This window comes from Canis aureus, chromosome 10 (genome assembly GCF_053574225.1).
Source record: "Canis aureus isolate CA01 chromosome 10, VMU_Caureus_v.1.0, whole genome shotgun sequence".
Taxonomy (NCBI): Eukaryota; Metazoa; Chordata; class Mammalia; order Carnivora; family Canidae; genus Canis; species Canis aureus.
This window is the reverse complement of record NC_135620.1, coordinates 26473585-26501166: the sequence shown is the minus strand read 5'-3', so window position 1 is coordinate 26501166 and position 27582 is coordinate 26473585. Positions and strand designations below refer to the sequence as shown.

The window sequence follows — 27582 nt, the reverse complement described above, 5'->3', positions numbered from 1 at the left end:
CTGAGTTACTGTTTCTGAGAAGGCCAGAGCTGTCTTATTTAACTGACTTGGAGGCCTGAGATGACTATGGTGATAGAAATTATTTTGTCAGTTTGCTCATTTGTCTGAGATTGTGCAAGACAAAATCCTAAAAATGCAACGAATTGACTATAGTCATTGGATGTTTTGTTTTTGTTTTTCTTAAACACGAACCCAACAAAAGAGTAAAATGCTTGTCACTGTAACCTGGTAAGTTGTCAGGTTGAATCCAGTGATTTCTTTTGTGGAACAGACTGCCTGGAAATGCTGTGCAATTGACATGAGCTATAAAAATGAAACTTTCTTTCTGGAAACAGGTTAGTCCCAGGAGGCTTTCAAGGGCACTAATATTTCATTTGCTAAATAACTTCTTCATGGTTTCTAAATAGAAGCTTGTTTCTGAGTCCGCTCACTGACCACTTGGGTGTAAGCTGGGTCCTCAGAGGGCTCTTTGCGCTCACACCAGCAAGCATGAAGCCTGTCTCCTGATGGCCATCGTAAATCAGTCCCAGTGAGCTCATGTGCGTTATTTAAGACACACTGAGGACCTGCCGTGAATCACGTCCCTGCTCCTATTGTTCCATGTGTGGCTGCTGTTGCTGCAGAACCAGCCTCTGAAAATGACGCTAGATTGTACTTGAAGTACGTGTATGCAGTTAATACTGAAACCTGGACGAAAAAGATGACCGACCACATATCAAAGGTTCACATTTCTGAGGATGAGCTTCAGTACTGTGGCTTAAGTATTTGATGTGATCATGGTGGTCACCCTGACAAAGAGAAATCAAAGAAGGCATTGACATGTAACATGGTAGCAGGGGCCCCCTCCTATTCTGTCCTCTGTTACTTTAATGGGTCCCACTGTCCCTGGAATCTGGGTTTTTTTTAAATAAACAAAACTGGTATTAAAATTTCTACATATGCATTTTAGGTTCTGCCTCCAAGTAGGACATATTTTATTCATTCATCCATGCATTCATTCATTCTCAGATGTTGCATACCCACTGTGTACACAAGCACCAAGCCAGGATCCAGGAATAAAACAAAAAAAGCTGTGGTGCCCACCCTGAAGGAGCTCAGAGTAGAGTGCCAGGACGTAACCCAGTCAGCAGTTTCATTGGGATATGCTGAGGGCTGTGATGCAGGTATATGCAGGGGAAGGTGTTGGATCGATAGGTGGGGAACATACTGTATGTTGCATGTGTCTCAGGAGCAGGTGCCAGGGAAGGCTCTCCTTTGGAGATCGGTCTAGGCTTCTTCATATCTTAGCTGCCTCCAAGAGCCTTTGCAACTTTACCAATGACTGAGCCATCACAATAAACTACATTAAAGCATGAGAGGATGTTTATAATTTAATTTAGAAGTTTTCCATTGAAAATGGTTGAAATTTCTAAACATTTCTTTTGAAAGGGTATGCCTTCATTTCAGAAGACTGCTCAGATACAGAGCAACACATTCTCTGTCTGTGCCTGACAAACGAGCTCTTCTATAAACGTTCCCACCAGGATTTTGCCTACGAAGGCGCTTCAACTGACGGTGGCAGTGAACTCATTGTTTCCAAGCTTGAACCAGAAATAGGTTCTTGTCCTTTGAGGATCAGATGTTATCTAAGTAACTGCCAGATTTATCTTTCCCCCAAGACTTGCAAACAAATACTAAAACTTTACCAGGGGAAGACATTTTCATTTTTACTAATAAACATTGGAAAAGAGAATACTTGCAGGTGGGCCTCATTGGCCTCTTGGGGAGGTACCTGATAGCTTCCCTTGATTTGGGGGTTTATACAGATACTTTGAGCATCAAAAAGAGCATGGTATTTACATCTGCTGAACCAGAAAGTCCAAAGAGGGATTTTTCTCTCCTAGGAATGACAACAAGCATATCCAGCAGATTCCCACCCCTGCTGCCTCTCTTTCTAGCTCTGCAGGCTTGAAAACTGGATCTGCTTAGATAAATCTTCCTTCGATAAAACCTCATGACTTTATGGGGCATAATTGAGGACCTTAGCCGAGGAGCCCCACTTTGTAGTTCAGGTGTAGCCGCTGTTGGCTATTTATATACAAAGGCATGGGGAGAGCGGCAGGGCTGAGAATAGCCTTCACTTAAAATATCAGCCCCAGCAGATGTCATCAATTACATCGTGTGCTGCTCAATAAAAATGGGAGGTTACTATATCAGTGCTGACACCGCTTGGTGAAATATAAACCATTGGCATGGAAGATGTAGAGCATTTCATCTTCCAGATAATAGGAGAATTGCTGAACTCCAGTGAAAGTTGTCAGCTGCAGAGAGAAGTCATTTCCCTTCCTGAGCTGAAAAAGAAGCCAACATGGCTCAAGTGGGTTTGTGGTTGGGGAAAACTTTGAGTTTGTAGAAATTGAACGTGTTGAAAAACCTTGCGGGGTTTCACATGACAATTATGCACTGGCACAGGGTGGGGTGGTGGGGGGCGATGGACAGGGGCTTTGTGTTGGCACTGGGGTGAGGTGGCCTTCAAATGTAGAGGGGAAGGGGGAGGGAAGGCGGGCCACGAGGGATTCTGGGAGAGTATAGCCAGAAAGGTGGGTTCGAGGCAGGTCTTCGGACACTTCCTACCAATCAGTGAAGCTTGAACTTTGTTTTCTCAGCAGTGGGGAACTGTAGGAAGGTTTTAAGCAAAGGAGTGACGTGATGAAGGCAGCGTTTTAGAGGACTTAGTTTGGTGACTCAGCATCCGTGAGAGGAACCCAAGGCACATCTGCTAAATGACGTCCGTCCTGCAGGACCGTCGCATGACTCCATTGCACCTTTCAGTGCCTCAGAGCTCTGAGCTTTGGTTGTCACAGATGGTGAGCCTCAGCATTCAGTTCTGGAGCTGGATCTCTGGAATGCCCGTGGAGCTTTGGATTCCCTTAAGTGTTGGCTCGAATAGTTAGGACACTCACAGTATTCTAGAAGTAGTTCCTTGGCTGTAATTGTACTCGCCTTCAGGATATTTACCGAACTTTGGACAACAGGGCCTCATAGGGGAAGCACTTATCGTGTAATTGACTCCAAGGCCTTTAGAAGAAAAGTGCCTCCCTTGGTGGTCTCCTTCCAGGAGATGGAACATGCCTTTAACTTGTTATCTTCAAGCGAATCATTAATGTTTCTGTCAGTGGAGTATAATAGCCATCAACCTCAGGCTTTTCTAAGAATTCTTTGTGGAGATTTGGGTAAAGTAGTATATCCTTTTTTTAGTTGTTATAACAATTTGATGCCACATCTCCTCACAGAAGGGGCAGAGAGGGGTTCAGAATTGAAGAGAATGATTACTCATTCAGGTGAGACATTGCCTTTGTGAAGTTCCACAATGCCCGAAGGCCTGCGGGGAGAGCTGGGCAGGCTGCCCAGTTGGAGAGGCCATGGGCTGTTGCAAATGGTTCTTGTCCTGTGTGGGCAGGGGTGGAGGCCCTGGGGTGGACCTCTGCAAGAGGCCAGCTGAGGCTGCAGGGCTCTGGCACAATCCCAGGTTTTGGGTGGTCTCTGCCCTTTGAGCCTATTCCATCACTTGGCCCCTAACCAACCTGGGAGCCCATAGTGGGTGTTGAGTAGGGAAGGGTTTATGTTTCCAAAAGTGGTATCTGGTCCAGCAAAGTGCTTCTCCAAGAAAACTGTCCCTGGTCCAATAAGTTTAGAGCACATATGAACTCCTGTCTTCTGGAGATTCACAGGGCTCAGTAGCGATTGAAAAGCTCAGAAAAGGCTTTTAGTAAAGAAGCCCATTTAACTCAGAATTTTTCTCAATTTGCTTTTGACCACATATTTGTTTGTTTTTTCACCCCACACTTAACAGGTGCCTAGAGAAAGTAGAGTGTTCTGTGGGATGCACTTTGGTAAGTGCAGCGTGGGGACTTGGGGTTTGCAGTCAGGTTCTCCACATTTGAAACTTGACTGTGCCAGCTACTACTGAGCAATTCTGGGCAACTTGTTTAACTTCTCTGCTCTGAAGGCTTCCAATCTGGCAATGGTACCGGGAAAGGCACTGGGAGGATTAAATGAGCTAATGTCTGGCATACAGTAAGTGCTCCATAAATGCTGCTTCAGCAAATAATTGATCTTTTTCATTGCCTCTTCTTCCTCTTTGCCTGTCTCTCCCTGTTGCTTCCTTCCTTTTCCACTGAGGTTTTATTTCTTTCTTCATTTCTTCCCTTCTGGAGGCCTTCAGAGTTGCAGTGCTCTGAAGCTCTCAGGGCAATTCGGAGTTGGCCTGCTTCATACTAGGTGGGTGGGGCATTGCACTGGTGCACCCCTGATTCTCGTTTTGGGGGCTGAAGAAGTTAAGGCTTTTAGTGTATTCCTTCCTTCCTTTCTCCCGCCTGTCCACAGTTATCAAATGTTCCTCCTTTCAGCCTGCTGTGGTGGTTAACAGGGACCATGTTAAGAAAGGCCTCTCTGTGGGATGCTCCCACTTATCAGCCAGTCATAGCCATCCATCTAAGGTCTGGAGCTTAGAGAGGGTGTAAGGATTGAGAAGGGGATGCTGAGGGCCGACAGCACCAGGAGCTGCTGGTGGGCATGGGTCGGGTGAGGGGTGTTGGTCTGGGAAACTGGGAAATCCATAAGGTGTCAAAGAGATAATTTACTGAACCTTGGTATTGTGTTAAAAGAATAAAAGGTGTTGCTTTGTGTCATGGAATAGAGGATGAACAAGAAGCAAAATGAATTCTGAAAAGTTGTTTCAAAGCTCCTTGACTGGTCTTTTTGGAAAAAGAAATTTGAAGCTTTAATCACAAAGTTTTTGTTGAAGGAAAGGTGTCAGTGCTGCTGTTTTTGCATTGGGACATTGGGAAGGTAATTTATGTGTATAAGCAATACCTTACTTTAGAAGAGAATTCCGATTACTTGAAGAAGTCCTAGAGTGATGGAACACTAATTACTTTAGGTTCTCTCCTGTGGCCATGGTCCACTGAGGAAATGAGGAAAGAACCCACCGATTTATTTGGGTTATGATGCTCTGCTTGATGAGACAGGCCTTTCTAGGACAAATGGCTGAAGGGAGATGGATCATGGAACTTTTTGAACCAAGTGAGTTCCTTTAATGTGAAATAAATGAATGTTTTAGATGGAGTGTATAGCTGTTGGTTTTAAGGATAATGTTTTTCCTCTGTAGTGAATACTAATCATTCTTCCCGAGCAGCTTGGCTGTGACTAAATCTCCACCGATGCCGGTGATCTTCAGAGCAGAATATGAACTTGTAGGAATTGATCTCCAGATAAAAATAAAGCTCAGAAAGTCAGGGGCTCTCTTCACTCATGCTGTTCACTTGAATTGAAGCAAAGAAGAAAACCCTTGCCCTTTGACTTCCAATCTATTATACTAAGATCCCAACATGCTCAAATTCTGACCAAAGCCTTGAACTGTTTTGAAGCAAAAATTCTAAAACTCAAAAGGAGAGAGTCCTTCCCATGTTCCAGCTGTGTTTCTGGAACCAGAGCCCTGTGGATCATGGCAGCATCCACATTTTGTCCTGGTTCTAAATGGTGCTCTGGAGGAGGCAAGATTGCTTATTTATAAAATGATTCTTCAGAAGGGATTTTTGTTTCCTCTAGATTAATCTGAAGTTTTACATTCTAGGCTTAAAAGAAGTCTTGAGTCCCCGCAGCTTTCCTCTTGATGTGGAATTTAACCTCACCCCAAAAAGAGCCTCTGATTTGCATTCATAGGGCCTTGAACATTTCTCAGTGTTTAAGGATCTATTCACTTATCTGATCGCTTGAGCTGCTGATTTTCAGAGGCAGCTGGCCTGGTTTGTGGGAAGCATCTTAATAATTTTCTCCTGTTTCTCTCATGCCTGGTCTGCTTGGTTTCTGCCTACCTCTGCCTTTCCTCATCGCGTCATGATGACACTTTGGCCTAAGTGGCAGTTCCTCTCACCATTTCCCACCCCAGACCTCCCTGCTCTGCCCCAGCCCCATTAGCTTCTCTCCCTTTGCTGTCCCTTCTTCTCTCTTTCTGGATTATGATGATAAAATAGTTACTGGTTTTAAATTTGTGTAGTATTGATTTTTAAGTGTCCAAAGTCAGTTCTGTCAGAGAAGAAACAGAAAGCTGTTAATTCAAATCTTGGTATGCTCCGTTTTTTTTTTACTCAGCCTATCTGCTTTGAAGTTTAGATCAAGTTAAAACTTTCATCTATGGTTGCCTTTGCCTGTTTGCTTATTTTAAAGAAATCAAAACATCAGATAAGAGATTGAAATCCAATGGGTGCCCCATCTTGGTCCTTTCCTTAAGTGCCACATCATTAAGGGACTTTTCTGTCCAGGTTCTTACACTTTTATGTCACATGGATGTGTCTACAAACAAGATGTTACATGTTGTGCCATAGAAGTAAATGTTTCCTTCTCTAACCTGTTTATTTCTTTTTTTTTTAAGATTTTATTTATTCATGAGAGACAGAGAGAGAGAGAGAGGAGGGAGAAGCAGGTTCCATGCAGAGAGCCCGATGTGGGATTCGATCCCGGGACTCCAGGATTACTACCTGGGCGGAAGGCAGGCGCCAAACTGCTAAGCCACCCAAGGATTCCCTAACCTGTTTATTTCATTGAAAATTGTTTCTGAGGGTTTTTGGTTCGTAGCTGTAGATCTAGTTAATGCCTTCCTATGGTTACATTGCATCATATTAATATGCTTCCATTTATCCGCTATTCCCCCATTGGTGGGCATTGATGTTGATTCTATTTGTTTTGCCATCGGGCTGCTTTTTCTCAGTATTTTAACACATGCTGCCAACTGATTTTGCCCTGAAGGTGCTTGTCCTAGAGAGCCTGGGATCCCAGGAAGGGGTTGACATGGGTCATGACTCTGCCACTATTTAAATGTGTTAAATTCAGGCAACACACACAGCCTTTCTGAACTTCACTTAGCCTATTTCTTTTTTTTTTTTAAGATTTTATTTATTTATTAGAGACACAGAGAAAGAGAGGCAGAGACATAGGCAGAGGGAGAAGCAGGCTCCATGCAGGGAGCCCGATATGGGACTTGATCCCGGGTCTCCAGGATCACGCCCTGGGCTGAAGGTGGCGCTAAACCTCCGAGCCACCCAGGCTGCCCCACTTAGCCTATTTCTGAAATACACAGGGGGTTCCCAAAGTCCTCTCTATCCATGGTCTTTAAGCTCTCATGGTTTCAGGCAGCATAGAGTCTGTATATGTTTTTCTCATAAAGGAAGGAAAAATGAAAAATCTGAAGCCTGATGCTCTTGTTTCAAAGGTTACAGTTGAACCAATGAGGTATGAATATAGCTGCGATAAAACCAGTGGAATTAAATGGGGCTTTAAACCATCAGGGATGAGGAGAGGGACTCAGAGTAAAAAGAAAAAAGGCCAAAGTGCAAGGTACTTCTTGGTCTTCTCATGAACTCTTGTGGTCCCCAAAAGGAGTGGAGGAAGAGCAGAGTTTCAAGGGTTCCCATGCCAGGCACAGTTCCCCCATTAGCTTGCTGCATGCATTGGAGTAACCTCAGCTGTAAAGTGAGGCCTGCAGGGGCACTTGGGAGGCTCAGTGGTTGGGTGTCTGCCTTTGGTCCAGGGCGTGACCCCGGGGCCCTGGGATCAAGTCCTGCATCAGCTCCCTGTGAGGAGCCTGCTTCTCCCTCTGCCTGTGTCTCTGCCTGTCTCTCTGCATCTTTCATGAATACATAAATAAAGTCTTTAAAAAAAAAAGTGGGGTCAGCGGTACCCATCCCGTGGGGCATTAATGGAAACTAAATGGTATCGTGCTGCAGAGCCACGAGCCACTGAACGGCTTGTGCACACTCACTTCAGTTTGCTGTCAGCTGATGGTATCAGCTGGCACTGTGGGGACCCCACTTCCTGGAGGGGTGCCCATGGCTCTGTCCGTGTTCTGTGCTGGCCTCCCCCTGCCTTTGCTAGGGGCTCCCAAAACCCTGGGTCTCCCGAACTGAGCCATTCTGATGGCATGTGCTCTACCCTCTGGGTGGAACAACAGAGTCATGCAGGGTAGTCACATTCCCCTTGCACTTATGAGGCTCTGCGGCTTCCCGTTACTGTGTTTAAGAGGTTCCTTCAGCACGGACAAATCCATTTTAAAGACATGTTTATTGCTTTTCCCCAAACTCATAAAATGTAGTGTTAGTTTTATAAAAATAGGGAGAAAAAAATCCTTCCTGCTATTCCACCTGCTAGAACAACGGCCCCTGAATTAATTATAGTGTATTTGTTGAGTCCTAATGAAAAAGCCCTGGTTTGGGGAAATTCTCAATAGGGAAAAAATGTCAGCAGAATTTTAAAGTCAATCAATAATGCTGTTTAAATTTTCCTCATTTGAGACTGTAGAGTGGATTAGAGCATTTTCATAGCTGGGTGGTGGGGAGTGGGGGGAATGCTGCTGGAATCACCCAGGTCCCCCAGGCCCCGTGCCTGACATGGAGACTTTCTTCCTGTTGCTGAGGTCTTCAGTTGAGTTACGTAGCAGTTCATTGCTGGGTGCCTGTCTGATGTCCATCCTGCCCCAATCGCCGCGCAGGATGAGAGGTGGTGTGCTGTACTGGAAAGGTCCTTATTTCTTGTGGAGTTTGATTCCCAACTCTTGCCTTTAGTCGCTCTGTGTGCTGAGGCAAGTTCTTACATTCTCTGAGCCCGTTTTCCCTTCTCTGTAAAATACAAATTGACGTTTACTGCTCCTAAGAGCCGTCAAAGTCCTGCTATAGGGCCCAGCCCATCTCGCCCCAAGGATCATGATAAAGGCAACAAAGCTGTGGTAAAAGATGCAGGGCCAAGGTTTTCTTCTGGAGTCTCAGATGTGGACGGCTCTTTGAGGTCCTTGGTACGTCTACTTAGCTGATGCAGTGCACTCGTGGTAGATCAGCGAATTGTTGAGTTGAGTGCTTACCTGAGGACCTGGTAGGTGCCTGGTGGGTTCTTCACACAGGAACTGTGAGAGGGAGTGCCAGGGAGGCTCTCCACAGGGCTCTGGAGTCTGTGTGGTCAAGAGCGGAACACATGGGCAATGAAATATGCCTGAGGATGTGTCGGGGGGCACCCTGGGTGCTCTGGTGAGGGCCCAGCGAGTGGTTTCTGGAGGCTCAGGGAAGGGATCTTGGGAGGTGCACCGGGAGCCTCTCGAGGCTGAGCAGATGTCTGGAGAGAAGCACGGGGAGGTGAGCAGCATCTGATGGGAGGAAGTGCTTTCTGAGAGGTGGGCATTCACTTGCTGCAGAAGTGCAGTTTGATGAGATTGCTTCTTTTAAAAAACCCATTTATTAGGAGCGATGAGGAGTATCTAAGCTATTGCTTTATTGGGCTGTTCATTCTTTACCCATCTGTCTCTCCAGATCCCTCTGGTGGGCCCCTTGAAATATCCCCAGAGCCGTGATTGTGAACAGGTAGAGGCCATCTGCGCAGGAACAGGGAGAGAACAGGGCTCGGGTGCGCCAGCACCAACTCCATCTCCAGAGAGCGCCCATGACGCTGACCGGCCCAGCCCGAGGTGCTCAGAGGGCCGGGGACCCAGTGGTGACAGCACTTTCATTTCTCAAGGGAAGCAGGAGATGAAGAAGTTTTGACCTGTGTGAGACTCAGTTCTTCAGTGTTTGCAAGACCGTTATCAAACAGAAAAACACCTGTGAGAGGGCAGTGTGTCTTTGGGTTTCTTGTCTGAGCTTTTCCCTGTGAGGGAAGCTGGGGGCCTCGTTGTCAGACCTCGTCTTTAGCCTGTGGTATGTATGCTCTGGAGGCTCGTGAGTCCTCGGAGTCCCCCCGACCTGAAGGCAGCGCCCAGCTAAGTGGAAGTCATCCGTGCCCAGGCTGCACTTGGACGCAGTGAGGCCTGAAGCCACGTGTAATGAGCGGGGGGCCTGATGGAAGCCCGAGCCCAGGCAGAGTGCTGGCTTATTACTGCTGGTCCTCTGCGGCCTCCTACACCGCCTTTAGATGGATTGTTTTAATCTTGAGAAGAAGGAAACCTGCCCCTGCCCACATGCGAGCACACCGTTCATATAATACAGGTGCCTCGGGGATTCTGAAACCCAAACCACTCCCCAGAGAGCTGTGGGGAAGCCCGTGTGAATCAGGAGGGACTTACTTAGGTGCTGAGGCTCCCTGCTCTGGGGAGGGTGAGGGCAGCGCCGTGGGCCCCGGCAGCCTGGCCTGGAGGAGCCACTGCAGGAGATGGGTGCCGTGTTCAGAAGCTGGCCCTGCACTGCTCCTATTCTTTTGTGGCCACAGAAGAATGCTAGAAAGGGACAGAGAAAGTGGACAACATCAGAGGCATCAGAGGCACTCACTGCCAGGGAAAGAAGATCCCAGTGAGGTAAAGGATTGTCCTTCTGAGCCCATGGATGCCCTGGTCTGGCCCAGGGTCAGTGACATCCATGAGCCTTTGCTCACATTCTAGTCCAGCCCCTTCTCTTCCTAATGACTTCACGACACACATAAGGGTACTTGTTTTCCTGCTGTATTCACTTTGGGTCCATGAATGCTCACTTTCCTTACAAGAGTTTACTGGAAACATCACTCAGCCACCCTCAGATCTATAACCAAAAATAGCATGATATGGTGCATGATAGCGTGCATGATAGCATGATACTTTGTTTTCTAAAATATTATTTTCCCTGTCCCCCTTCTCAAAATGTAACTTTCAGGAATATATTGGTCTCAGGCAGAAAATGAGTAGATGGGCAATATTTGGATATAAGAAAACATGTAAGTAAATAAAGCTGCAGCAAGGGTGCTGCTCAAAATACATGCATGACACATTTCTGTGCACTTCTAGAGCTGGCCCTAGAGCCTCCTTACAACCAGAGTAAGAGAGGAAACATGGTGCCCATGAGGTGAAAATAAGGCAGCGGTTCAGGACGTACTTAAAGGGTTCCGTTAGTGAGGCCAGAGTTGCCTTCCTCCACCCACGTTCTCTAAACGGGAGTGTCAGGGTGGGCGATGCTCTTGGCCGTGTCCGATGGGAGATGCCACAGTCACTTCTTAGGACTGCTCCCTCCTAGGTCTCTCCGGGCACATGGATGGCTGGCTGCCAAAGTGCAGTTCTGTAAGTTCATTCAGTGATAAGCTGGAATAATGCAGGGTACACAGTCTTCTCAAGGTCTGGCTTGACACACGGATAAAGTTGATGACATCAGGAAGAATGGCTGCCCTGTGTCTCCATCAGGGAAGACTCTGATTGTTTTGTTTTTGGTAACTGATTAGCATTGGAACTGAAGAGTTCTGGGCTTTTCCTGGCAGGAACAAGAAGTTCAGATGATCTCTGCTGCCAATTAGCAGAAGCAAATGGATCTCTTCTTATCAGCCAAGTGGCAGGTAAAGCCAGTGTCCTTGGCCAGAAATTCAGAATCCAAGAATTCCAGAATTCCAAGCTGGGATTTTGATACCTGAATGGATAGTCACCTTCCTCTATGCCGAGACTGTAGATCAACTGAAACCCATGGCAGATGGGCGATTATGAACTCCAGTGTTCTTCCCCACACCCCACTGCAAGCCCAGGTGGTTACAAAGGTATCACATGGGAGCTTAACGATGTAATCCGAGTTTGGCATGCGTGGGAAACACTTCCCATGAACGCGTACATGTATGTGTTCATCCCGGCTTCTCAGATGTGTCCAGATGCTGATATGCTTAGTAAAATTCACATTTTATTTGAAGATATTGCCAAATTCATATTAGATGTTGTTAGCAAATTTTGAGCCAGCAGCAGACCTATTAGGATGATGGCTACTTTTTTGGGGTGTGAAGGGGAGGGTGCCATTTACAAATGTTTACAACTTTTTTTAAAGATTTTATTTATTTATTTATGAGAGACATAGGAAGAGGGAGAGGCAGAGACATAGGCAGAGGGAGAAGCAGGCTCCATGTAGGGAGCCCGATGTGGGACTCGATCCCAGGACCCCAGGATCACGTCCTGGGCTACCCAGGCATTCCAAATGTTTACGACTTAATCCTGAGTTATCTTTTCTTTGGTGATGACAAAATTATACTGTCAGCTTGGGGTGGGGGGGACACTCATACCGAGGTATAGATTTCTTCATTCAGAAATGGTTTCAGGTACTTTAGATGTAGTTTAAAAGTAGAGATGAGGTGACATGGCACCGGGGTGTAGGCAGGACTTCACATAAGCCAGCAGTGGGTGGAGTTTTGAACTCCTTTGGATATCATGGCTATCTTCAGATGTTGGTTGGATTCTTGCAGAGAGGAAGCTGAAGATTGTGTGGTACTAAAGGGTAGTCCCAGAAAAAGTGAATGGGAGTTGCAAAGTGATGGATGTGGACTTACTACAAGTATGGCCTTCTCACAGCTCAAGCTGTATAGGGAAGGGATATCTGCCACCAGGGATGAGTCACCACTACTAGCATGTTCACACCTAAGATTGAGCAGCTGCACAGCTGGTTTGCTGTTGGGGGACAGGGGACTTACCATTGACATTCCCTCTGACTTTGAATTTATGTAGTCCTGTGATAAGGGAGGTCTGTTGAGAGGCGATAATTTATTTTATAATAGAAATTATTCCCTGTAGGGTTTTCTCAAACAACCTGCCTAATTGATACATTGGGGGTAGATTCAGTTTAATGGAGTTAGGTCTATGTAACTTTACCAGAATGCCTAATATGTAAATGCACTTGGTTTTATTCAATTGAAGCCTCATTCTCTGCAAATACAAGGGACTTGAATAAGAAAAATGGCAGGATTATTTGGCGTTCTTGTAAAGGAAAGTGATATATCCAGTCAGTTTAGATCTTTGCTTCCATCCTTTTGAAATGACCCCACTTCTGTGAATGGATTCTGTTGTCTTTGGCAAGAATGGCAGGGGGCTATATGGCCTTGGTGCCATGTGTTATCTTGCCAGAGCTGCAGATGCAGACATAAATTTCCAAATGCATTGAAATTTCTCATTGTAGACTCCTGTAGAGAGATGGCTGTCCTCCATGGAGAAAGAAATGCTTTTGCTCTACGTTCAGGTGCTTGAGGGTGAGGATCGTGCATGAAGGATCTGGGAGGCCACCGTGTTCTTAGAGAAGCCTCTGAGAGCCTGGAGAAATAGATTAGGCTGGCCTCTACCCTCAGAGAAAGCGTGGTCCCTCCGTGTGTCTTGTCTATCTTCAAGTGTTAGGGCCACGTCGATGGATCCCCTGCCACGGCCTCCAAGGGGTCTGCTTTTACAAATTCCTGTCATCCGATAGCTCGTGTTGTTGGAGAAATCGGAAGCATATGCCGGATTAAATGTGGTTTTGTTCGCATATCAAATAATGACTCCCTCGAAATTTAGAACGTCGTGCTATCTCAGACACCGAAGAAGAGACCCTGGAACTCTCAGATAAAGAAGGATTATCATGTATTTAGAAAGTGTGTGCCTGGCGTTTACATCTGGTCAACACTGAGCGGGTCCGCCCTGGAGGGAAAAGGGGAGGAGGGGCTGTGTGTGTCTCCAGGGACACTGAGGCTAAACTGTCAGATCAAGGGGTGGTGGTCTGAAGTGGTGGGCGAATTGTGCTGCAGGAGAGTTTCTGTAGAATATTCTCAGTGGCTGCTGCGTTCGTGACTGTTATGTTTTTCTTCTTTGCTCTGTATGTTTTCCTTTTTTCTCAGGACCCTGATTTCTAGTCTGTTTGATTCTTGCAGTGTGCAAAACGGAAGTTTATCTGGATGGTGTAGTATTCAGCTAGGATTGTAATTGAGAGAGAGTTAACAGTTATTTCATCTTTCAGTGGTGTGACTGTTTCTTTAAGAATTCACTGTAATATTGTGATAATTAGCAAATAGCTTGCATTGGGGCCTTCACACATTCTTCTCTCTGTGCTTGACGTGTTCCTGCCCCTCTTTTACGCTGTGTGACCAGCTCTTTTTTGAGGTCCCAGTTTCTGTGTTGTTTCCTCAAGGGAATCTCCTCTCATTGACCCTAGACTCCATTGGGTCACTTGGCTCCTATGAGCCTATACTTTGCATCATTACACGACTGTGATTTAATGATTTTCTAGAATTATTTCCTGTTTGATTTCCTGTCGGACTGTGATCTCACTGGGAGCAGGCTTACATGTGTCCTGTGTACTTGTGTATCTCTGGGGCCCAATGCAGAACTGGGTGCAGAGTAACTGCTGAGTTAGCAGTTGTTAGGAAGAAGAATAATCACCATTTATTGAGTACCTACTGTATGCAAGTACTGTCTATTCTTTTTTTTTAGTACTGTCTATTCTTAAAGTGTGTACACATATACAGTCTTGTGTTTTTTTTAAGATTTTATTTATTTATTCATAAGAGACACACAGAGAGAGGCAGAGACATAGGCAGAGGGAGAAGCAGGGTCTGTGCAGGGAGCCCAATATGGGACTCGATCCCGGGACCCCAGGATCATGTCCTGAGCTGAAGGCAGATGCTCAACCACTGAGCCACCAGGTGCTCCTGCACAGTCTTCCTAATACTGATACCTGGATAAAACAAAACAAAACAAAACAAAACACGGTTGCTCCCATTTTGAAACTGGGTAACTGGGTTCAAATCCTGAGAGTAAATACTCAGCAGCCTCTTTTAAGCAGGTTCAAGAAGGGTATATACACAGTCACCTGGAGAAGTATCCTTAGAAGCACAGCAGTGTATCTAACAGGATTCCACTTACAGAAAACCAAGTGTTGATGTTTGTGTGTAGCTGACGGGCCTGTATTTGCGTGCCAACTATCTGAACACCAAATTGTGACCTTTTATCTTGGAGGAATGGGCTGGGAGGAACAAGAGGAATTCTTAGTTTTTACTTTGTAATATTCTATGTACTTTCATTTTAAGAATTTACTGTGAGTCTCTCTTTATAAATAAAAAAGTATAGGAAAGAAAAGGACGTGCCCAAGATCTCCTGGGTGGTGTGGTGGCTGCCTGGGGATTTGAACCCCAGCCCATCTGGCTCTGAAGCCTGGATTCTCCTCCTGACACCCTTGATGTCCATAGTAGTAGTTTCAACTGGTGGGGTTCCTCCCCCTGCCTCCATCCTGAGGACATTTGGCAATTTCTTTACACAGTTTTGTTGTTTTCCAGTGGGGTTGGGGGAGGGTAGTACTGGCAGCTAGTGGGTTGAGGGCAGGGATGCTGCTAACATCCAACCCTGCCCTGGATGTCACCCACAGTTCCCTCACCTAACAGGCAGGTAGTGCTGAAGCTGAGCACCTGTGCTCCAGAGTGGCAGCTGGCCCTGAGTAGACCCTGGAGAATGCAGTGCTCCCCTCAGCCCCAAAGGACCATCAGCCACGTGGTGTGGGATGCCTGGTACCCACCGAAGCGCTGGGCACAGAGCCTGCTCTGAGGCCACATTGTTTCAGTGCCCAGTGGAAACAGCAAAAGTTAAATCATTTATCAGCCTTATCCTCAACCGAAGCTTTTAAAAGAGAGACAGACAGAGAGGCTTTTAGTCAAAGAAAGGTCCTGAAGAGGTGCAGAGTTGCAGGGGGAGGGTTGCAGGAGATCTTTGTATCTTAGCACAACCTGAGGGAAAAATAAGAGTTCTTTTAGGATGGATGATGATGTCTGGATTTTCCCCATCATCTCCTCTGATGATTTACAAGTTTATTTACTACCTGAAACCAGGTGTCATGTAGGCATCCAGAACTGATAGGGGCATCCTTCCACTGGTGCCTGGATGATTCTGTCTCCTTCAGTCTGTCCTGGGCATTTCCTTCACTACTGAGGGGACCCCTCGAGGAGCTGCGTGGATTCCCAGTGAGCACCGAGGGTAGGGAGTCTGCTCTGTCAGAATCTGAGCATTGGCTTTGTTGCTCTGCTTGGAGGGCTCTTGAGAATCATCCCATTGCCTTTCTTCCTTCTCAGGGAGGAAACAGGCCAGAGAGGGGAAATCATTTGCTAAAAACTAATTACTGGCTAGTCAGGACTGGCCCACAGGCCCCCAGTCTTATAGTCAGCCCTAAGACTGCAACAGGAAGAAGAGAATGACTATTTTCTTAAAGGCAGAGAGGCAAACAGACAAGAAAATATTCTTTTTGTGTGGATGAGATTGGGTAGGAGCAGGAGGTGGGAAAACTGATGAGGGGGTGAGAGCCTTCCTGTTATAGTGACTTAGTTCTACAGTGGTTCAGTTCTCGGTTCTCAAAGTGTGGCCCTCGGACTTATGGAATGGGGGAGGCTTTGAGTTGGGGACCCAGCAATCGGGGTGATTCTCATGTGCGCTCAAGTTCTAGAGCCACTGGGGAAAAGGATAGAAGATGGACTTTTCTTTCTGGGTCCCCATTCCATCAGCCAGGATCTTGGCTAGATCACATGACATCTGTGGGCCTCAGTTTCATTGTCTGGAGAATGGGGATGGTCCTACTTAACCAGCAGAGTTGTTGGAAGAGTCAGCACAGGGTGCAAGTGGATGTGATCTGTACAGCATTACCCAAATAATCAAGCTTGGGGTTTGCATTTGGTTTGATTCTCCTGGACTGGTAAACACCACTGTCGCTGTTTCTCACGATGTGCCTTTGGAGCTGCTTTTGTTGTTCTTTCTCCGTAGAATAACACAGCCTATTCCTATATGTCAGGGCCATCCCATGTGTCTTCCTGAGGCACTCTCTGGCAGATTCAGCCTCCTAAAGCTGCTCACATGCACACAGAGCAGCTCTAGGGAACCTGGGGAGGATGTGGCCAAGGGAGCGGCCAGGAAGGCTGTGCTGTAAAGCTGACCCAGGGCCTGTGAATGGCCCACACAAAATGACCTGGGAAGACTGGTTCTGGGAAAGAGGATCATCATTACAAAGGGCAGGTGACCACAATCCGTGTAGGATCAGAGCGTGGACACTGACCCTTGAAGGTCATGGTGCTCACATTTACGGCCAAAAGTATTAGGTAACCAGCATGTGACAGGTCTGCCTTCTTTCATCTAATCTCTGACACCATCAGTTGAAAGACATATTGCTCTGAGTAACACACACACACATACACACACACATTAAACTGATACACCATTGGTTATAAAAGAAGAAAATTCTGACTTCAATATTGAAATGTGAAAAACAGTATTTTAAAAAGTGCTCCACACTATTCCCACATCATTACATTCAATCTGCACAACTGCCCTATGAAATTGGGGCTATTACTGCAATTACTTCATAGTTGAGGGAACTGAGGCTCAGTTAAGTCAGTTGTATGGGGCAGAGGCCAGCGACCTTTTTCCATAAAGGGTCACATAGTAAATACTCTAGGCTTTGGGCTCCATATGATTTTTTTTTTCTTTAACTCAGTTTTGCCTAAGCTTCCATGGACGATATGCAAATAAGTGCACCTGGCTGTGTTCCAATAAGACTTTATTTATGGACATTGTTGAATTTCATAAAAATTTCACATGTCCTGAGGTATTACTTACTTTATTTTTTAACCATTTGAATATGTGAAGTTTATTGTCGTAGGACACAAAAACTGGTGGCATGCTAGATTTGGCTCTGGATTTGGCCCCTCAGCTATTGGTTTTTGTTCCCAGTTTAGAGTATCCTAGAATTCAAATCCAGGTCCAAATCCAGATGTGTGTCTACAACCAGGTTTTAATCTCCATCATGGTGTAGATAAGGAGAAGTGGCTGTCAACTTGTTTTTCTACCAAAAAAAAAAAAAAAAAAACCCCACCAAAAAACAAAACACAACCCTTTAAAAATCTGTACTAAAAGTACTATTTGCCTTAATCATGAAGTTTGTCAAGTTTTTCAAGGAAGGTCTAATTTTAATTTCCTCTGAACTTGTTTCTTTGTAGCTCAATGTTAATTATAATTTGGAGAGGCATCTTGGCTTTTGAACTGACAGCTTGAAAACATCAAGTTTCTTCTTAAATGAGACAAACATGTGCGTAGTGTAAAAAAATCATTTCAAAAGTATAGAAAATATGAAGTAAAGTGCTTTACCTGCCTTGTTCCCTTTTTATTCCTTAGTTATTCTTCCCAAAGCTAACCACTATGAGCAGCTTCTTGGGCCACGCTTTTGGAAGTTGGCTCTAGGGCTATAGGAATGTGTGTGCGTGTTCACTGACTTTGATCTGCATCCCTCCTTTTTCATGTCAGCTCTTCGAGGAGGGCTTTTGACTTTATCATTTCGTCCATTGGTACATTATTTTTTTAAAGATTTTATTTATCACGAGAGACACAGAGAGAGGCAGAGACACAGGCAGAGAGAGAAGCAGGCTCCCTACAGGGAGCCTGATGCGGGACTCCATCCCAGGACCCCGGGGTCATGCCCTGAGCCAAAGACAGACGCTCAACCACTGAGCCACCCAGGCATCCTGGTACATTATTCTCAGTGGATATATAGTATTCTGTGTCTGTACCCCTAAAGCGCTGCTGTGTATTTAACCATGTTCCCATTCTTGGATTTGAGTTATTTCCAGTTTTTTCTAGTTATTACAAATATAGTTCATTGACTATTGCTGCAGGTAAATCTGTCATGCTTTTATAAACATTTCTGTAGGATGAGTTCCTGGAAGTGGCTACTGCATCAAAAGAGATGTATTTTTTTTTTTTTTGGTGCGTTAATGTTTTTCTTACATGAAATTTCTAACAGATTATATGCCCCAGCCAACAAACGTCTGCAGAGAGCAGCATTGCTGGGTGGGTGTGTGTGTGTGTGTGTGTGTGTGTGTGTGTAATTGACTCCTGTAACATTTACACTCCTCCATTGTCTTTTGTTTGGTGAGGAAATAGGTCCGTGTTTCATCTTGAAGAGTCGGTAGAAAATTAGTTGGTAAGGAATGGTGACAGGTTTTTGTTTGTTTTTTGTTTTTGTTTTTTTTGGTGACAGGTTTTGGGTCCTAGATCTCAACATGATCTTTGACTTTTATGTAAAGAAGAGTCCCCTTTTCTCGAAGAACCCAAGCAAGGTGCTGTGGACCTGCCTGGCCAGGATTCTTTGATAGGGAGGCAACAGTGGTGGCTGAAAACTATGGTCGATCCCTATGAATTTTTCTCAGAGCCCAAGGAGCAGTGTTAATAGCTTACGGACATCATGTGACACCTAGTAGTTCTGATTACTGACTGACTCTTCCAGCTTCCGTCCTCAGCCCTGTATAGGAACTGCCTCGTGGAGTGTGTGGTCACAGTAGAACACTGGAATGTACCTCATCTCGGTTCAGGTGAGGAAACAGGTTCACAGAGGCCCAGAGCCGTTGAGCAAGGTAGGGGTGCAGCCAGATTATAAACCCAGTTTTGGCCCTCAAGCTCCCATTCTTGACCACCAAGCATTCTGTTTCCTCAAACTTTTATAAGTTTCCTGTATTTCGTGACAGGGATAGGTTCATCAGCAGTTACCAGTGAACCTATAAAATTAGATGTTGCTTCTACTTCCTGCTTCATAGATGATCATGGAAACAGGCTTTTCTGCTAGTCTGTGAGTTCCAAGGACAGGATGGTATGTTGCTTAGACCTGTGAGCCTAGCACACAAGGGTGCTTGGCAAATGTCGAATGATTGAATGAAGTAGACAACTGCAAGTAAAATACTTAGAGAACAATCTAAGATTTATTTTATTATTTTTAGGGCTATGTAGTAGGATATATAGATAAAGATGCTATAGGCTTTCATGGGTGACAAGGGCTCAGAAAACGTATACTTCTCTATATTTTCTTCCCTGGAAATGAAACCCCAAAGAATAAATTCTAGTGATATAAACTTAGCTTTGTGGCCAATTCTTAGCCTCCTAATGTGGAGGAAAATAGAGTTAATACAAGGCCTTTTTTTCTTTTTTCTTTTTTTTAATTTAAATTCAATTTGCCAACATACAGTCCATCATTAGTTTCAGATACAGTTTTCAATAATTCATCAGTTGCATATAACACCCAGTGCTTATCACATCACGGGCCCTCCTTCATGCCTGTCACCCAGTTACCTCATCCCCCCACCTGCCTCCCCTCCAGCAACCCAAGACCATTGTTCTAAAAAGAAATATCCCTTTTTTTTAAGTTCCTTGTGAACTTACATGATGATGAGTAATTGTGTTGATGGGTCCAGAAGAGATGGGTCTGTTAGGTTTTCTGCAGTCTGATGTGTTACTGAGAATCATGCAGAAGGAAGATTGCTAAGGAAACAGGATATTTGCATTCATTCTACAACTGTAGGGTGGTGTGTGGGTCCTAGCAAGAGCAAAACCAAGATTTCTACATGGTTGGTGGCACCTGAACCAAGGGTGAGTCTAGCCTAGATGAATGTGCCTCTGGGCTGCAAAGCACTGGGGTTCCTCCAGGCCTTGGTGTGAGAGCAAGCTGGCTAGATGACAGGTCTTGGGCCAGGCATCCCCTCGCCCGTGTGTCCTGCTCTCAGTGTTTCCCACCCCACTCTTCCACTGTGCCACCTGGCTTCCTATCAGGTCCTAGTTTTTAGCCTTGCCTGTGCTCAGCCACCACCTGCTCTGTTCCCCCTTCCAGGCATGGTTTCTTCTTTGACCTGGCTCATACCTCTGCATCCTTCAGACTGCCCTTCCTTGTTACTCTTCTTATTTAGACTCTTTTTTTTCCCTTACCATAGACTACATTCTTGAAGAATATCTCAGGTTGTTAAAGCTCCTTAGAAGACATTTTTTAACCAAGGCAGCTGTGAGAGAATTCATGATTGGGCCACGTGACCACAGCCTTCCCGGAGGTGGTTCATGTCCCCACGATTTTGACTCCGAGCCATCTGGGTGCCTTTGCCTCTGTGCCTGGGCACCTGCAGACAGAACATGTGTTTTTTCACGTCTGCCAGTTCTTCATCCTTACACTGCTCTCAATTTTGCTTTTATTTTTAAGGAGCGGTATTGAATGTGTAATTAATTCCCTCCTCTGCTTATGTCCTTAACTATTGATTAGAACCAATAATTGGTATAATAATCATTTGGCGTATAATTATTTCTTATAAATGTTATATGAGTTCTGGGAATGGTTCTGTAAAGCTCCAGAAAGTAATGGCAAAGGTATACTTCTGTCCATGTGTTTTTTTCATTTCTGAAACCAATTATTTTCCTAAAATTGCTTTTCAGATTGGCTATTAAGTTGAAAAGATCATTGATTTTTTTTTTATACTAGCATCAAGAAGAATCCTAATGAAACATGATGTGTTTACAATTAATTATGTTAGCTCTCACCTGGCCACTTAATGCCAGGAGGGTTTATTTTCGGGTTTGAGTGGGATAGGTGGTCATGTTCACTAATACCTTCTCAGAGCTGGGGTAGAGAGAGAATGATTTTTTTTTTCTGGAAATTCTTAGAGGGTTACTTTGTATTACTTCTATCCTTCTTGGGGAGCTGTCTTCTTAGATGCAGATAAAATTTGTCCTGGGTGTTGCAAAATTAGCGTTTAAAAAATAATTTGTCAAAGATTTTTGTTTGGAAGAATCTGACTTCCCTGCCCCTTTGGGGTTTGACTTCAGTTCCCACGTGGGAGGGCACCAGGCCAAGGTGACAGGTGCAGGCATGATGGAGCATCTGGTGAGGCCAGGCCTGCCCAGGTGCCAGTGTTGGCCCGGAACCGTGCCCCGTGGACTCATTTGCCCTCGTAAATATAGGTCCAGCAGTCCTGAATTCTTTCTTCAGGTGTGCACACTGACCATTGAGGCTGGAACAAAACCCTGCTGACCATGTCCATGTGGGACTCTACCTTCTGGCAGGACACTCCTAAATTGAGACCCAGAGACTTGATGTTCTTGCGATTTTTTAAAATTAATTAATTAATTTTAAAGATTTTATTTATTTGAGATAGAGCACAAGCAGGGGGAGGGGCAGGGGCAGAGGGAGAGAGAAGCAGGCACCCCACTGAGCAGAGAGCCAGTTACAGGGCTCCATCCCAGGACCCTGGGATCGTGACCTGAGCCAAAGGCAGACACTTAACTGACTGAGTCACCCAGGTGCCCCTGTTCTCGTGATTTTAAACTTGTGAGACTGCCCACCCCATTTTTTAGGTGTTAGAAATCAGTTTTTTCATTTTGGTGCCATGGTGTTGGGGAGATCCCTAGAAATGAGTTGTAATTTATGCTGATTCTTTTTTAGTACCTATTTTTTTTCCCAAATCCTTCAATGTGTCTTTCTTGCTAATGTGCTTCACTTTATAAATCCCATAGTAGAAGCTACAAACTCATTATTGCCTGAAGGACATGTGTTCGGCAGTGGGGTCTCTCTCTAAGCCCCAGCCTAAATCTAAATTTTGTGTCCATTGAACTTTGGGAGTTTGTTTTCTGCGGGTCCCTGTGCCCCCAGCAGTCTCTGGAAGCACCTTACTTTGTGCTCTCATGTACCTGTATTGAATGCAGTGTAGTGTCTTTATAGCAATGTGTTATTTTTATGTGCCTTACTTTATTACACATGAAATGAAATCATCTCTGACACTTTTTATACTCCTTGCGCTTTTATTACAGTTCTATCTTTCATCAATAATAACATAAGTCGCCATACCCTTCCTACCCTTCCCCAGAATATTTTGTGAGATTGTTGCCACTCTCTGGAAAGAGTGCTGTTGCCACCTTCTTAGAAACGGCTTCATCCTCATTGCTTTTATCTCATGAAATAATCCTTTAATCCTCATTCGTTCATTCCTGGCTGTGGAGGCTGCTTCCCCTCGCCAGTGCTGCTGATGTGAGCCCACAGCACAGTGTGGTGGGTGAAGCCGGCCTGCTGGTTTATCAGTGTCGAGTCATTACTGTCATTAATTCTGGTGGCTGCAGTGATTAGGACCAGAGGTCTCATCCCTCAGGCCAGCCCTGTTCATTCATAATAAGGGATTTAGCCGATATTTATGCAAGCAGAAAATTGAATCAGCAGCACCATCAGTGCATTAAGTGATGGCATTTACCTACAGAATTCCTGTAAAAACATCATAGTGGGTTTGGATAGAACCATTTCTCAGGCCTTGAGGGTCTTTTGATAATCCATGGAACTGTGGTGTTTTCCAGTATCGCAGAGGCTTCAAACCAGTTTCTTTCTGGTTGGTCCCCCACTTATGAAGGTGGTAGTCTGTGTTTAGGGACTAACCTTTTTTTCTATAGATTTTGCAAAATCACTTTCTTAATGATGTCTTTGGCCCTTGGAAAATACAAAACAGAGGCTCTAGTGCTGAATTTAAAATACACTACCCTAGCCTGCCTTCGACTTTTGGATGGGTTATTGCTGTAATTTTGAGACATCTAAAATAGCTCCTGATGGTGTGGTGTCCTGCGACCTCTGCGGACTTTTCCCCAGATCCTGGCTGTTGGGGAAAAGAGAAGACCCAGGGGAGCTTCAGGGGCTCAGCTGTAAGAGGGGTGAGGCATCTGCCAGGGCATGTCTGGAGAACAATCTCCTAAAAAAAAAAAATCATCTCCCAGGAGATTCCATTTCTTCTTTCTTTCTTTGTTTTTTAAATGTGGTTTTTAAGTAGGGGGATGCATTCAGATGGTTCAGGAATGAAAATAAATAGCAAGGAATACAGTAAAAAGTCTCCGTGTGCCCAATTTTCTCATCCAGTAACCACTGTTATTAGTCTCCTGTGTATCCTTCCAGAAATATTTTTAAGCATTTATTACTTAGCTGTGTATGTGTATTCTTTTTCTTCTTTTGTTAAAACATAACAGCATATTATAGGCAATGTTCTGTGCCTTGCCTTTTTTTTTTTTTTTTTGCAAGTGTCAGTATATTTTGGAGATCTTTCCACATCTGTGTGGAGATCATTGTTTCCTCTTTTTTTCTTTTTCTAAAGCTGTGTGGTATTCTAGGGTACAAATGACTTATTGAATCCATCCCTCCTGATGGACATTTAAGTTTCTAGTATTTTAAGCTAGTGCTGCAACAAGTAACCCTGTATATATGACATTTTACACATCATGTGCACATTCTTCAGATGGTAAACTCCAGAAAAGCAATTACTGGATCAGAAGATACAAGCATTTATAATTCTGAAGTCTCCTGTCATATTATTCCTTGACCACCTCCCCCCCCCCCGCAATAATGGTAAGTATTTGAGAATAACTGTTTCCAAACAGCTTTGCCAAAGATATGTCTGTTCCAGTCCTTTGCCCATTTTCTAGTAAGTCCAAAGTCTTTTACTTTTAGTTTCCAGAAGCTCTTCATATATGAGAGATATTAGCCCTTAACCTGTTATTTGAAAGCAAATAAAATATTTCCAATGGTGATGTTTACCTTTTGACTTTGCTTATAGTATATTACTAAGTAAAAGTTCAATTTTTTGTGTGTTTGTGTTTATTGGTATTGACTTTTGTGGCTTCTTGGATTAGAAATCAGATTTTTAGGCAAGACTCAAAAGGCTTTTTCTGCTTCGAGGTTAATCAACAATCCCTCCTCCCATTTTTTTCTCCCAACATGTTTTACAGGTTGGGAATTTATTTTAATGTATGTTGTAAGATAGAGAAGTGGTCTTTTTCTTTAGATGCTATTCAGTTGTGTTTATATCAGTAGCCAAATATACATTCCCCCCGCCAACGCGCACACGCACACACACACACACACACACACACACTGGTAGAGATGCTCACCTTTATTGTGTACTGAATTTGGATCGACTTTTGGACTTTGTGTTTTGATCCATTTGTCTTTTTTTTATAGTCAAAACCAGTGCAAGTAACATTATTTTAACATTAAATCTTCATAATATGTTAGACCCTCTGATAGGGCTGCCCTTTGTTACTTCTCTTTCTCAGAGTCTTTTTTTGTCTTTTCTTGATAATCTTACATATTTTTCTAAATATACTTAAGGTTAAACTTGTGTAATTGCCTAACTAAAAATGATGTTTTCATTAGGAAAACATTACATTTATAAATTATCTTAAGAAAAAACTGCACATATTTATGAGTTTATTTTCCTGTCTAGGAACATTATATATCTTTCTAACTGTGCAAATCTTTTTTTATGTCCTTTAAAAAGGTTTTAAGGTTTTCTTCCTAAAGTTTTGCACACTTACTGTTTAGTTAATTCCTTGGGATTCTATTTTATTTATTGTGGTATTTTATATTTTATTATAATGTAGTTTTTTTTTTTGAAGTGCATCTTTTGATTGGTGGAGGTTTGTATATAAGGAAGCTGTGGCTATCTACAAGTTAATTTTGTATCTTGCTAGTTTTCTGAATTATCCTTTGTTTTATGATAGTTTTAGTTGATATTCTTTTTTTGGCGTTCCTAGAATATGATAAACTTGTCTTTAAATAGCCCTAGTTTTTTGTGACTCCTTTCCAATTTTTGTACTTCTTCAGGCTTTCTCGGTTTCCCCTCATATGATATAAAATAAACATAATGATAGCACCTTTGTTTTACTCCTAATTCTTGTTGGCTTGTATCTTAGTGTTACATTCTAGTGATGCTAGGTTTGGGATTGAGATAAATATATGTTATCATGTCAAAGAAGTGTACATTTATTTCTCTTTGAATGATTTCTGTTGTTATTAAGAATGGTTGTTGAATTTTATGCAGTATTTTTTCAATGTGTATAGCATGGTTACATGATTTTATTCTTGAGTTCTTTGATTACAATAAACTAGTATGATGGATTTACTAATATTGAGCAATCTTTGCATTACATGTATAAATTCCATTTGATCATGATGTAATAACCTTTTATTGTGCTACTTGATTCCTTGTGCTGTTTTCTGCATGATATTCATGAATGACAGTGCTCTTGGGTTTTCTTTTATGCATAATTGTTATGAGGTTTTGCATTTCAATTAGAAGATTCTGTATGTGAAGGAGGGTTTTTACAATAATTTCAGGTTGAGAACACAATTTTAGGAAACATGTCTAGCTTAAAGGAACATGTAGTTTTAAGGATTGCTTAGGAGTGTATTCATGTATGTGGGTGCAAATTTAAACTGTTGAGGTCTCTTTGGGGAGATAAAGTTTTGAAAATAATTTACTAACATTTTGTTAGCATTAATAAGAACTAACAAGAATAATCACCGGTTAACTAGATTAACGAATTAGCTGAATATGTAGTAGGTGGGTTTTACATTTGTTAGTTCATTTTGGGCCTCCGAATGGCCCTGGGAGGAGTTACTTACAAGTTACAGAAGGGAAATCTGACTTTGAAGAGGTAAAACATGACTTTCCCAAGGTCAGGGATGGAATCACACTTGAAACCTAGATCTCTTTGACCCAAGTATCCGTAATCTCAACCACATGCTGTATTGCTTTTTAAACAAATTTGAGTTGTTAAAGGTAATTAGAAGTAAGAAAAACAGCCTCCAAATGTGGTCCACAGACTAGCAGCATCTGTATCCCCTGAGAACTTGTTAGACATGCAGATTCTTAAGCGCCCCTTTACCCTCTACCCACTACCAAGTTTCCAGAAGCAGAAACTCTGGTGATAAGGCCCAGCTTTGGTGTGATCCTGATGTATATACACTAAGGTTCTAGAACCACTGCCTTAAGAATGACATACTGTTCTTCCCTTCTGCAGTCTGCATATTAGGAGTTGTTAGCTTGTCAGCTGTAAGGGTAAATAGTCTTCCCTTTCTCCATTTGCTCTCCAGAAATAGGGACTAATCATTTGTTTCACACCTTATGGCCTATTCACAAAAGCGCATATTTGCTGAGCCTAGCTCCCTGTGAACTTGGGACAATGAAACATGCTGGCCCCTCTCAGCCTGGGCACAGGTCTTAAGCAAACTAATTAGACTTCATTTCCAAATGTGAGTAGTTTGCAGATTTGCCTGTTTTCTCCATAGACCCTCTGTGTGTGATGTACCTTCCTGAGACTAACTAGAAGTGGGTGCTGGAAGAGCTGGGACCCAGCAGCCTCAGCTCTGCCTCCCAGACAGGCACCTGGAGGCCTTCGTTCTGTTTCCTGGAATGAGCAAATGCCAGGAGGAAGGTGAAAATCACGGTGGGATGCCCACTTGACCTCATTGCCGCACGATGCCACCAAACCGAGGAAATCATGATAATTCACTTAACCTCAAAAGGCTCAAGCCAATTAATGATTTCCATGCACTTGCCAGTTGCCTGCCCTTCCCTTCCAGGCACAGAATTCATTTCACTGGCATCACTGATTTACAAAAGGCAGACTGCTTGCAAGCTAATTGGGTAAAGTCATTATTGAGGGCAGCGTGGCTGTGAGCTGGAGCAGTGCTAAAGTGGTTTTCGATAATGGGCCTCTTGTCCTTGCATTGGTTGTCACCCCCAGAGTAATTAGATCTGAGCGGCATCGGTTTGGGGCTACGAGGATGCTGTGGGTTTACCAGTGACCAAGCATAGTTTGCTGAGAACTAGTTCTTAATTACATTCAGGTACCTTGCCCAGGTCTAGGGGTTTCCAGATTGACATATTTCTGTGGTTAGTAGCCTCCTCCTTGGTGTGTGTGTGGTGGGTTAGGATTGATAGGCTAAGTATATCACTTTCCAGGGACTGCAGTATAGGTGCCTCTGTGAGCTGACTCTGAGTAAAGCCCGTCCACCCCCAATCTAGGTCGGAAATGGCCTTTCTTTGTCTTTATTCCCACTGATGAGCACCTCCGGGCTGGAGACTGGGGTCAGTGGGGCTAGGGATGCTCAGGGGGCTGCAAATACATGGGTATACAGTGGGAGCCTACGGCAAGACTGTAAGTGGAGGCTCATATACTCTAAATAATTAAGTTGTAGTATAATCACATGAACGTGCTGCTAACAGCAACATGTGTTCTAT

General features: G+C 44.0%; 1 protein-coding gene across 1 annotated transcript in view; it reads left to right on the top strand.

The window, feature by feature from the left end:
* Positions 1-27582, top strand: part of SPOCK1 (SPARC (osteonectin), cwcv and kazal like domains proteoglycan 1) — a 496806-nt gene that overhangs the window by 221790 nt on the left and 247434 nt on the right. The window lies entirely within an intron of this gene.